The 13,278-nt window shown below is 36.3% G+C and overlaps 1 non-coding gene across 1 annotated transcript; it reads right to left on the bottom strand.

The window, feature by feature from the left end:
- Nucleotides 1-12,586: 12,586 nt before the first annotated feature.
- LOC148553129 (small nucleolar RNA R71) lies at nt 12,587-12,694 on the bottom strand. Its single transcript, XR_015893606.1, has one exon. It is a non-coding gene; the product is annotated as a small nucleolar RNA R71 (small nucleolar RNA).
- Nucleotides 12,695-13,278: the final 584 nt, after the last annotated feature.

Below are 13,278 nucleotides of genomic sequence, written 5' to 3'. Positions count from 1 at the left end.
AGCAAAAAGAAGAGTGTGCTTAAGAACCCTGGACACCTCTAATTGGGGACTTTAACAAAGTTGAGTCATAATCTGAAAAGGTTCACCCAATTATGTGTCTGTGGCATTTATATATCCGGTGGTAATACTGGAAAACAAAGTGCTTAGGGCCACGGCCAAGACTCATAAAAGTAGCTGTGTTCAAGAATCAACATACTGAACTAGGAGAATCAATAACACTATCTGAACTCTGAGTTCCTATAGATGCCAATCATTCTGAACCTCAATGGATAAAGTGAGATGTCAAAACTGTTCGGAAGCAAAAAGCTACTAGTCCCGCTCATTTAATTAGAATCTGAGCTTCACTCAAAAACTCTGAGATATTATTGCTTCTTGACTTATTTGTATTCTATTTTATTTGTCTAGTTGATTGGGGGCAAGCAACAGTTTAAGTTTGGTATTGTGATGAGCGGATATTTTATACGCTTTTTGGGGTTAATTTCATATAGTTTTTAGTATGTTTTAGTTAGTTTTTAGTTTATTTTCATTAGTTTCTAGGCAAAATTCATATTTCTGGACTTTACTATGAGTTTGTGTGTTTTTTTGTAATTTCAGGTATTTTCTGGCTAAAATTGAGGGAGCTGAGCAAAAATCTGATTCAGGCTGAAAAAGGACTGCTGATGCTGTTGGATCCTGACCTCTCTGCACTCGGAATGGAATTTCTGGAGCTATAGGAGTCCAATTGACGCGCTTCCAATTGCGTTGGAAGTAGACATCCAGGGCTTTCCAGCAATATATAATAGTACATACTTTGCTCAAGGATAGACGACGTAAACTGGCGTTCAACGCCAGTTCCATGTTGCAGTCTGGCGTCCAGCGCCAGAAACACGTTACAAGTTGGAGTTCAACGCCAGAAACAGGTTACAGCCTGGCGTTGAACGCCCAAAACAGCCCAGGCACGTGAGAAGCTTTAGTCTCAGCCCCAGCACACACCAAGTGGGCCCCAGAAGTTGATTTCTGCACTATCTATCATAGTTTACTCATTTTCTGTAAACCTAGGTTACTAGTTTAGTATTTAAACAACTTTTAGAGATTTATTTTGTATCTCATGACATTTTAGATCTGAACTTTGTAATCTCTGACGGCATGAGTCTCTAAACTCCACTGTTGGGGGTGAGGAGCTCTGCTGTGTCTCGATGAATTAATGCAAGTATTTCTGTTTTCTATTCAATCACGCTTGTTCCTATCTAAGATGTTCATTCGCGCCTCATTGTGATGAATGTGATGATCTGTGACTCTCATCACCATTCTCAACCTATGAACGTGTGCCTGACAACCACTTCCGTTCTACATTAGATTGAATGAGTATCTCTTAGATTCCATAATCAGAATCTCCGTGGTATAAGCTAGAATTCATTGGCAGCATCCTTGAGAATCCGGAAAGTCTAAACCTTGTCTGTGGTATTCCGAGTAGGATTCTAGGATTGGATGACTGTGACGAGCTTCAAACTCGCGAGTGCTGGGCGTAGTGACAGACGCAAAAGGATAGCAAATCCTATTCCGGTATGATCGAGAACCTACAGATGATTAGCCATGTGGTGACAGCGTACCTGGACCATTTTCACTGAGAAGAAGGATGGTAGCCATTGAAAACGGTGATCCACCAATACACAGCTTACCATAGGAGGGACGTGCGTGCGTGAAGAAGAAGATAGGGAGAAAGCAGAGATTCAAAAGACAAAGCATCTCCAAAACTCCAACATATTCTCATTTACTGCATAACAAGTAACCTTTAATTCATGCTCTCTTGTTCATTTGCAAGTCAATTGATAACCACAAATTAATATCCTGACTAAGAGTTGCAAGATAACCATAGCTTGCTTCAAACCAACAATCTCCGTGGGATCGACCCTTACTCACGTAAGGTATTACTTGGACGACCCAGTGCACTTGCTGGTTAGTTATGCGGAATTACATAGTGTGAAGTAATTTTCGTGCACCAAGAACTAAGAAAGCAAGGATGTAGTAACAAGAAATTGCAATGAAAACTAAATCAAAATGAGAAATAAAACCTAAATCTATGAGAGATTAACCTAATTCTACCCTAAATTCTAGAGAGAATAGAGAACTTCTCTCTCTAGAATTCTAACCTAAAACATTGTAAAAACTAAATTATGACTACTTATGTTCTTTCCCTTCCCATCCTTGGGTTCAATAGCATAAGAAATGAGTTAGATCTGGGCCTGGATGGCATCAGAAATCGCCTCCAGCATTTTGCCTTTAAGTGAATCACGTGCTGCTTATCACACGTACGTGTCGGCCACGCGTACGCATCGCCTGGCAAATGACCTTCTCACGCATACGCGTCGCCATGAATCCTCCAAATGCTCATTCCTTCATGAGTTCTCCACTTTGCATGCTTTTTCTTCACTTCTTCTATCCAATCCTTGCCTTATAAACCCTGAGATCACTCAAGAAACATATCAAGGCATTGAATGGAATTAAAGAGAATTAAAATTAACAATTTTAAGGCTTAAAAAGCATGTTTTTACTCTTAAGCACAAATTAGGGAAAATTATAAAACCACACTATTTTAGTGAATAAATGTGGGAAAATTGATAAGATCCACCAAATTCAATACAAAATAAACCAAAAATTGTGGTTTATCAACTTCTCTACACTTAAACATTAGCATGTCCTTATGCTAAACGCAAGAAGACAAGAACATTTAGTTAATGCAAACTATCTATATGCAAACTACCTAAATGCAATCTATCTAAATGCAATGCATGCAACTACTTGGTCAAAATAAATAAATTTCTAAGAATACATATATAAACATAAGGGCTAATACAATAGTGATCAAATTAAATCCACAATTGAATTGAGTTATTAAAAAGAATTACGAACAGGCAAGATAAGAATTGATCATGGGTGAAAACATGTAATTGAGCAATCGAACCCTCACCAGATGTGTATCCGCTCTAGTCACTCAAGTGTATAGGATTGATTCACTCAATTCTCTTCTAATCATGCTTTATAAGATTTATTTTTCATCTAACAATCAACAATTATTCAATGCATGCATATAATTATCATAAGGACTTCCCACAAGGTTGTAATGGGGCTAAGGTAATGGTAAGGGTGCATATGGTCAAGTGAGTTTGAAATTTGAATCTTTGATTAACCTAAGCTCTCACCTAACACACATAACAACCTATACAATTCAAATGCAAAACCTAACTCCCCATACTTCAATTTTTCACACACCCATGCATTTCCTTTTTTTATCATAACACATATGCATTGTTATTATTACTCTACTTTGGGGCATTTTGTCCCCTTTTTATTGCTTTTTTTTTCTTTTTCTACATTTTTTCCTTTTATTTTTTCCTTTTTCTTTTGATGAATTATATACAAAGGTACCAATGCATATAGTTTAAATATTTAATGCATGAGTATGTACTCAATTCCCAAGATCTCAACAAAAATATAAAAACACACTTTTATCCCAACCAATGTTCCCAAATTTTCCCACACTTGAATGATTCACACTCTCACTAGTCTAAGCTAATCAAAGATCCAAATAAGGGATATTTATTGTTTTTCACTTAGGGGTAGTGATGTGATAAAATTAAGAACAAAAGGGATTAACATAGGCTCAAAATTAGCTAACAAAGGTGGATAAAAGGGTAAGGCTATTTGGGTAAGTGAGCTCAAATGAAATGATGGCCTCAATCATATAAATGCATTCATACACAAAATAATGGATATAAAGAATCAAACAAATCAAAGATTACAATGATAGAAAGAGAATAATACACACAAGAATGAAAATAGTGGTTATATGATATAACCACACAATTAGGCTCAAAACTCACATGCTTATGTGTTCTTAGCTCAAAAACCATGTTCCACAATATATAATTCAAGCAAGTTCAATGAAAAATTTTTACTCAAATTAATTAGGGTGCCCTATAGATAAATTTCTTGAAAAATTTTATTATTTTGACTAAGCTTATTATATATATATATGCAAACTAAGAAAATACAACTAAAAATTCTAAATGACCTAATAATAAAAGAAAATAAATTGAGAAAGTGTTGGGATTAGAAATTCGTCACCCAAAAATGGCCGATCGGTCAGACGACCTCCTTACACTTAAAAGTCTGTACCGTCCTTGGTGCATTCTATGATGAGCAAGGGGGTACGGTGACTTCACGGATCGCCACCTTCAGCGGGTGGATCAACCAGTTGCTGCATGTTCTTTCTTCTACTTCCGTTTTTGCTTATGGAAAATCATCCTGTAAGATAGAAAACAGGATAGTAAGACGAGTAAATACAAAAGCAAAGAAGCATAGATTGTTGGAATGAGGCAATAATCACTAAATTGAAGTGAGTGAATCAATGTGTGACATTAAGGAAAAATAATGTGTGAGTTCTAAGTTGCATGCGGTTTAGAACACACACACTAGCATTGAAAACTATGTCACAACTACACAAAAGAAGTATGCATTTCACTTATTTTAGTGTGCTTGAAATACTTCCAAGAAAACTTGTAGGTTAAGACAAACAAACAAGTAATAAAGGAGCATAAAAGCATTCAAGCAAGAATCAAGTAATTATGAAATGGATATTGAATGAATGGACATCGGTTGATGTGCAAGAGAATTCAATGAATCAAATGAAATATAGAACTCACACACCAATCAATGACACATTTTAAATTTTGGTTTGCATCACCTAGTTGACATAAAGTGGGACACGTGGTTGCTATGCAAATTAGAAAAAGAGAGATATAAGTTAAAACCAATCACATAGCAAGCATGGTCCATATAGCTTGAGAATTTTAAAAAGATGTCCCTAGGTGAGCTTACAATCCAATTTCATAAATGAAGTATTATGCCAAAATGACTAGTTTCAAGTATCTGTAGAGCACATAGTTAGACAATTAAGGGCTAACATATCATTAAGGTATAAGCATAACATATGGATGCATATGATCAAGCAACACAATGCATTGAGATAAATGCACATCATCCAACATTAAGAAATTACCTAGTCATGGTTAAGGAATTTAAATCACATGGTGGCCAAACCATGCAATTCAAAAGATTTACAATGCTTTGAAGGCAATAAGTACTTGGTATGTACAAAAGATGAAGTATGAACAATTCAATACCGAGTAACAAAGTATAACCTCAATAAAGAATTCCAACAATCCATATTCACACAATTATGCTAAAATAGTATTCTATCAGTAATCAATAGCAATGTACAACAAATCATATTAATATTCCAACACTCGTCACAAAAAACTAACCTATATTAACAATCAAACCTACTAAAACAAAAACTAAACTAACTAACTAACAAATAAAGAAGATGGTCGTGGATAGTAAATGGTGGTGGGTGGTGGTAGGACGATGATAGACCCCATTTTAGGGTTTATCTTGTGTTGATTTTAAGGGATTTTATCACCTTTTTTCCACATTTATTCAATGAAATAGCATGGTTTTGTGATTGTCTCCTAATTTGTGCTTAAGAGTGAAAACATGCTTTTTAGGCCTCAATTTGCTAGTTTTAATCCATCTTTGATTCCACTAGATGTCTTGATGTGTTTGTTAGTAAATTCAAGTTGAAAAGGCTAGGAATGGATCAAAGGAGTGAAGAGAAAAGCATGCAAAGGGGAGAAGTCATAGAAAATCAAGGATTTGGAGTGCTGACACCGACGCGCATGCGTGACATATGCGCACACGTGACATACGCGCATGCGTGGATGATGAAGTCGCATGGCGACGCGTAAGCATGCACTACACGTACACGTGGATAGTAAAACGCCAAACAACGCGTACGCGTGACTCACGCGTACGCGTCGCTGCTCGCACGTGAGCTCATTAAAGTAAAGACGCTAGGGGCGATTTCTGGGCTTCCCAGGCCCAGATCCAACTCATTTTTGAGGCTATTAGAGGCATAATTCAAAGGGGGGTCAACAGATTACAACACATTGCATTAGAATATAGTTTAGTTTAGATTAGGCTTTAGTTAGTTTCTAGAGAGAGAAGCTCTCTCTTCTCTCTAGATTAGGGTTTTTAGTTTAGATTTAGATCTACTTCTTCTCTTTTGCTTTAATTTCCCTTTTGTCATCTTTGATTGTTCTCTTGTAGTTGTAGCCTTCTACTTCTCTTGTAGTTCCTTTGTATTGTTAGTTGTAGTTTATGAATTCTTATGTAGATCTCCATTTCCCTTTCAATACAATTCATGATTTCTAGGTCTTTTCATATTTGCTTTGGTTTTTTATTGTTAATCTCTTACTTAATTAGTTGTAGCTTCCTTTAATTCTTGCAATTCATGATGCTTACTTTTATTGCCCTCTATGTGTTTGATGAAATGCCTCTTTTAGTTTTGAGTTAGGTTTTTCTTCTCTTGGCTTGAGTTGAGTAATTAGAGACTCTTGAGTTATCAAACTCACTTGTTGATTGATAATTAGAAGTTGTTAATTGACTTGAATACCACTAAAGCTAGTCTTTCATTATGATTTGACTAGGACTTGTGGAATCAAGTTGATCATCTCCACTTGAATTTCCTTCATAGTTAGAGGTTAATTAAGTGGAAGCAATGAGCAATTCTCATCATAACTGAGGAGGATAATGAGGATAGGACTTCCAACTCTCGTACCTTGCCAAGAGCTTTCTTAGTTGTTAGTTTATTTCTTTTTCCATTTACATTTCTTGTTTCTCATCTCAAAAATCCCAAAACATACTTCATAGCCAATAACAAGAACACTTTATTGCAATTCCTAGGGAGAACGACCCAAGGTTTGAATACTTCGGTTATCTTTATTGGGGTTTGTTACTTGTGATAGCCAAATGTTTGATTGAAGGAATTGCTTGTTGGTTTACAACTATACTTTACAACGAGATTTTCATTTGTGAAATTCTTTACCAACATACAATTTCCGTTCATCAAAATGGCGCCGTTAATGGGGAGTCGCAATGGTGTTATGTTATTGGCTATTGTATATATGTTAATATTGTGAATAGCTTGTTTTTTCGATTGCTTGTTAGTTTTTGCTAGTTTTAGGACTTTTTTCCATTATTTCTTGTTAGCTTTTGTTTTATTTTCTCTCTTCATTATGAATTCTCACTTTGGCTATGAGTGTGGTTACAATTATGTTGTAGGAAATGGGAGCTATAATGAAGATGTGCATTAAGGATAGAACAACCAAAGGTGGGAGGAGCCATATGCATGTGATCAATCCTCTTGGCAACAACCTCCACCAATGCACTATGAACAAGAGCCATTCTATGATGCATACCAATCAAATGGCTATGGTGAACCTCTTTGTGACTATCAACAACCACCACCATATGCCTATGAGCCATATCCTCAACATAGCACTCAACCATACTCACAAGTCTCTTTTCACCAAATACCTTCATATGACCCTAATCCATATCCATCAAACCAACAACGTTATGAGCCATATGAACCATATATGGAACCAGCTCAATATACACCACCTCCATATATTTATCAAGATGAACCACCCTCTTATTGTGAACCCTTCCTCCAAATAGTGAACCCTCCTATCCACCCCAAGCCCCAATAGATGATTCTCTCACTTTGCTTCTTCAAGGGTAAGAGGAGATGAAAAGGGATGTGCAACAATTCATGGCTGCCTTGGACGAGGTGGTAAATCGGCTAGCATCCCAATGCTTGGACACTCAAGGAGCTCCAATGGCACCATGTGGAGAATCCAATGAAGAACATAGCATGAAGGAGAGATTGGAAACTCCGGTGGAAAATGAGGGAAGTTGCTTTGTGTTAAAACAATTGGAGAAAGCTACGATTGTTGAGGAAAAGGAAGAAGTGGTTGAAGACTTAGGAGATGCGGAACCCCCATGGGAACATAGAGTTGAAGAAAAACCCCTCCAAGAAGATTGAATTTGATGCTAAGGAGGAATATGCACAACCTCCAAGGCATATCCCATATGAAGAATTGGATGGGATAGAGCAAGAATTGAGTTCCCTTGGCAATGAAGATCAAGCATCAAATCTTAGTGATGAAGAATCCTTTGAGCATGAAGAACCTTCTCCCGATGGATTGGAAAGTGTTGTGGAGGTAGACTTTTCTTACCCTCCTAATTATAGTTTGAGTAAGGGAAAAGAGTTAGATAAACTTGATGAGAAAATGATTGAAATTGAAAAATCTTGTAAAGAGGTGGAAGTCCTTAGAAAAATAAGGACGGGACTCAAACACGCTTTGTTAAAATCCTTGAAAGCTTCTTTGCCTAGGTTGCCATCTACTCCTTTATTTGAGTGGGTAAAATTTATTTCTATTAGCTTTATTATCCCACTTGAGTATGGCTTGCTTGAAACAGATGGTCAACTTAGGAAACTTTGCGGGATGAAGCGTAAGAGAAAGATGTTTCGTGGTTGGCGTTGCAAATCAAGGCTCATTATGGTTGACACATCAAAGATGAGATATGATGAGCGGATAATTTATACGCTTTTTGACATTGTTTTTAGTATGTTTTTAGTAGGATCTAGTTACTTTTAGGGATATTTTTAATAGATTTTGTGTTAAATTCACATTTCTGGACTTTACCATGAGTTTGTGTGTTTTTCTGTGATTTCAGGTATTTTCTGGCTGAAATTGAGGGACTTGAGCAAAAATCAGATTCAGAGGTTGAAAAAGGACTGCTGATGCTGTTGGATTCTGACCTCCCTGCACTCAAAGTGGATTTTCTGGAGCTACAGAACTCAAAATGGCGCGCTTCCAATTGCGTTAGAAAGTAGACATCCAGGGCTTTCCAGCAATATATAATAGTCCATACTTTGGCCAAGAATTGACGACGTAAACTGGCGTTCAACGCCAGCTTTCTACCCAAATCTGGCGTCCAGCGCCAGAAAAGGATCCAAAACCAGAGTTGAACGCCCAAACTGGCACAAAAACTGGCGTTCAACTCCACAAATGGCCTCTGCACGTGCAACACTTAAGCTCAGCCCAAACACACACCAAGTGGGCCCCGGAAGTGGATTTATACATCAAATACTTACTCATGTAAACCCTAGTAGCTAGTTTATTATAAATAGGACCTCTTACTATTGTATTTGACATCTTTGGACGCCTGGTACTTAGATCAGAGGGGCTGGCCTCTCGGTCATGCCTGGACCTTTCACTTATGTATTTTTAACGGTAGAGTTTCTACACTCCATAGATTAAGGTGTGGAGCTCTGCTGTTCCTCAAAGATTAATGCAAAGTACTACTGTTTTCTATTCAATTCTTCTTATTTCGCTTCTAAGATATCCATTCGCACCCAAGAACGTGATGAAGGTGATGATTATGTGTGACGCTCATCATCCTTCTCCCCTATGAATGCGTGCCTGACAAACACTTCTGTTCTACATGAATTAAGCTAGAATGAATATCTCTTAGATCTCCTAACCAGAATCTTCGTGGCGTAAGCTAGAATGATGGCGGCATTCAAGAGAATCCGGAAAGTCTAAACCTTGTCCGTGGTATTCCGAGTAGGATTCAATAATTGAATGACTGTGACGAGCTCCTAACTCGCGATTGCAGGGCGTTAGTGACAGACGCAAAAGGATAGTAAATCCTATTCCAGCATGATCGAGAACCGACAGATGAATAGCCGTGCCGTGACAGGGTGCGTGAGCATATTATTCACTGAGAGGATAAGATGAAGCCATTGACAAGGGTGATGCCTCCAGACGATTAGCCGTGCCCTGACAGGGCATTGGATCATTTTCCCGAGAGATGACAGAAAGTAGCCATTGACAGTGGTGATGTATCACATAAAGCCAGCCATGGAAAGGAGTAAGACTGATTGGATGAAGATAGCAGGAAAGCAGAGGTTCAGAGGAACGAAAAGCATCTCCATTCGCTTATCTGAAATTCCTACCAATGATTTACATAAGTATTTCTATCCCTGTTTTATTATATTAAATTCGAAAACACCATTATCACTTTATATCTGCCTGACTGAGATTTACAAGGTGACCATAGCTTGCTTCATACCAACAATCTCCGTGGGATTCGACCCTTACTCATGTAAGGTATTACTTGGACGACCCAGTGCACTTGCTGGTTAGTTGTATCGAAGTTGTGACAATTATGAATTAAGATCAGAGCACCAAGCTTTGGAGCCATTACCAGGATTTGTTCGAGCCTGGAGATCACAATTTCGTGCACCAAGTTTTTGGCGCCGTTGCCGGGGATTGTTCGAGTTTGGACAACTGACGGTTCATCTTGTTGCTCAGATTAGGTAATTTTCTTTTTGTTTTGTTTTCAAAAATTTTTCAAAAATCTTTCAAAAAAATTTTTCTTTTGTTTTCGAAAAAAAAAAATGTTTTCAAAAATAAATTATTCTATGGCTTCAAAATTTTTAAGAATGAATTCTAGTGTTTCATGAAATATGTTGAATCATATCTGGCTGTAAAGCCATACCCAAACTACTTTGGGATTGGTATTCAACTAATCACTCCAGCCTATGTAATTATATGTTAAAGCTTGGCTGGCTGTTAAGCCATGCCAGACCCTTTGATTGGAGCTTTAAGACTAACATGGTAAGATTCCTGGAATTCATATTAAAAATTTTGGAATCCTTATTTTTCCTTTTTCTAAATAATTTTTCGAAAAATATAAAATAAAAATCCAAAAAAATTAGAAAATCATAAAAATCAAAAAATATTTTTGTGTTTCTTGTTTGAGTCTTGAGTCATGTTATAAGTTTGGTGTCAATTGCATATGCATCTAGCATTTTTCGAAAATATCATGCATTCATAGTGTTCTTCATGATCTTCAAGTTGTTCTTGGTAAGTCTTCTTGTTTGATCTTGATGATTTTTTGTTTTGTGTCTTTTCATGTTTATCATATGCATTCTTGAATTCTTAGTGCGTAAGCATTAAAGAATTCTAAGTTTGGTATCTTGCATGTTTTCTTTGCATTAAAAATTTTTCAAAATTGTGTCTATGATGTTCATCTTGACATTCAAAGTGTTCTTGGTGTTCATCTTGACATTCATAGCATTCTTGCATGCATCACATGTTTTGATCAAAAAAAAATTTCATGCATTGCATATTTTTCATGTTTTTCATAAAAATTTCAAAAATCAAAAAAATATCTTTCCCTTTTTCTCTCATCAAATTCGAAAATTTGGATTGACTTTTTCAAAAATTTTTAAAATCAAGTTGTTGCCAATGAGTCAAATCAAATTTTCAATTTGAAAATCTTATCTTTTTCAAAATCTTTTTCAAAAATCAAATCTTTTTCAAAATTATTAGTTATTTTCGAAAATTTCAAAAATATTTTTCAAAAATATTTTTCTTATTTTTATATAAAATTTTCGAAAATAACTAATCAATTAATGTTTTGATTCAAAAATTTGAAGTTTGTTACTTGCTTGTTAAGAAAGATTCAAACTTTAAGTTCTAGAATCATATCTTGTGATTTCTTATGAATCAAGTCATTAATTGTGATTTTAAAAATCAAATCTTTTTCAAAAACTAATTTCTATCATATCTTTTCAAAAATATCTTCTTATCTTATCTTTTTCAAAAAAAAAAAATCTTTTCAAAATATCTTTCCTAACCTCCTAACTTCCTATCTTTTCAAAATTTGTTTCAACTAACTAACTAACTTTTTGTTTGTTTCTTAACTTTTTCAAAACCACCTAACTAACTCTCTTTCTCTCATTTTTCGAAAATATCTCCCCTCTTTTTCAAAATTTCTTTTTAATTTATTAATTATTTTAATTTTTAAAACTTAATTTTTGAAAATTACTAACATTTTTCAAAAACCATTTTCGAAAATCACTAACTCTTTTTCAAAATAATTTTCGAAAATTATCCCTCCCCCATCTTATTCTATTTATTCATTCATATCCTAACACCTCATCTCACATCTCTTCCATTCGTACAGTTGTGTTTCTTCCTTTACATCACATTCTTTGTCTCCCCCTCTTTTCTTCCACTCACAAAGGGATCCCTATACTGTGGTATAAAGGATCTTTATTATTATTATTTTTCTGTGCCTTCTTCTTTGTCATATGAGCAGGAGCAAGGATAAGAACATTCTTGTGGAAGCAGATCCAGAACCTGAAAGGACTCTGAAGAGAAAATTAAGAGAAGCTAAAATACAACAATCCAGAGATAACCTTTCAGAAATTTTCGAACAGGCAGAGGAGATGGCAGCCGAAAATAATAATAATGTAAGGAAGATGCTTAGTGACTTTACTGCACCTAATTCCAATTTACATGGAAGAAGCATCTCCATTCCTGCCATTGGAGCAAACAACTTTGAGCTAAAACCTCAATTAGTTTCTCTGATGCAGCAGAACTGCAAGTTTCATGGACTTCCATCTGAAGATCCTTTTCAGTTCTTAACTGAATTCTTGCAGATATGTGATACTGTTAAGACTAATGGAATAGATCCTGAAGTCTACAGGCTCATGCTTTTCCCTTTTGCTGTAAGAGACAGAGCTAGATTATGGTTGGATTCTCAACCCAAAGACAGCCTGAACTCTTGGGATAAGCTGGTCACGGCTTTCTTAGCCAAGTACTTTCCTCCTCAAAAGCTGAGCAAGCTTAAAGCTGATGTTCAAACCTTCAGACAGAAAGAAGGTGAATCCCTCTATGAAGCTTGGGAAAGATACAAACAGTTGACCAAAAAGTGTCCTTCTGACATGCTTTCAGAATGGACCATCCTGGATATATTCTATGATGGTTTATCTGAGCTATCAAAGATGTCACTGGACACTTCTGCAGGTGGATCCATTCACCTAAAGAAAACGCCTGCAGAAGCTCAAGAACTCATTGACATGGTTGCTAATAACCAGTTCATGTACACTTCTGAAAGGAATCCTGTGAGTAATGGGACGCCTATGAAGAAGGGAGTTCTTGAAGTTGATACTCTGAATGCCATATTGGCTCAGAATAAAATATTGACTCAGCAAGTCAATATGATTTCTCAGAGTCTGCATGGAATGCAAGCTGCATCCAACAGTACTCAAGAGGCATCTTCTGAAGAAGAAGCTTATGATCCTGAGAACCCTGCAATAGTAGAGGTAAATTACTTAGGTGAACCTTATGGAAACACCTATAACTCAACATGGAGAAATCATCCAAATTTCTCATGGAAGGATCAAAGGCCCCAACAAGGCTTTAATAATGGTGGAAGAAACAGGTTTAGCAATAGCAAGCCTTTTCCATCATCAACTCAGCAACAGACAGAGAACTCTGAACAAAATGCTTCTAATTTAGCAAATCTAGTCTC

Source organism: Arachis ipaensis, chromosome B7, assembly GCF_059453495.1.
Source record: "Arachis ipaensis isolate K30076 ecotype BB chromosome B7, ASM5945349v1, whole genome shotgun sequence".
Lineage (NCBI taxonomy): Eukaryota > Viridiplantae > Streptophyta > Magnoliopsida > Fabales > Fabaceae > Arachis > Arachis ipaensis.
This window is presented reverse-complemented; position numbering and strand designations above follow the sequence as displayed.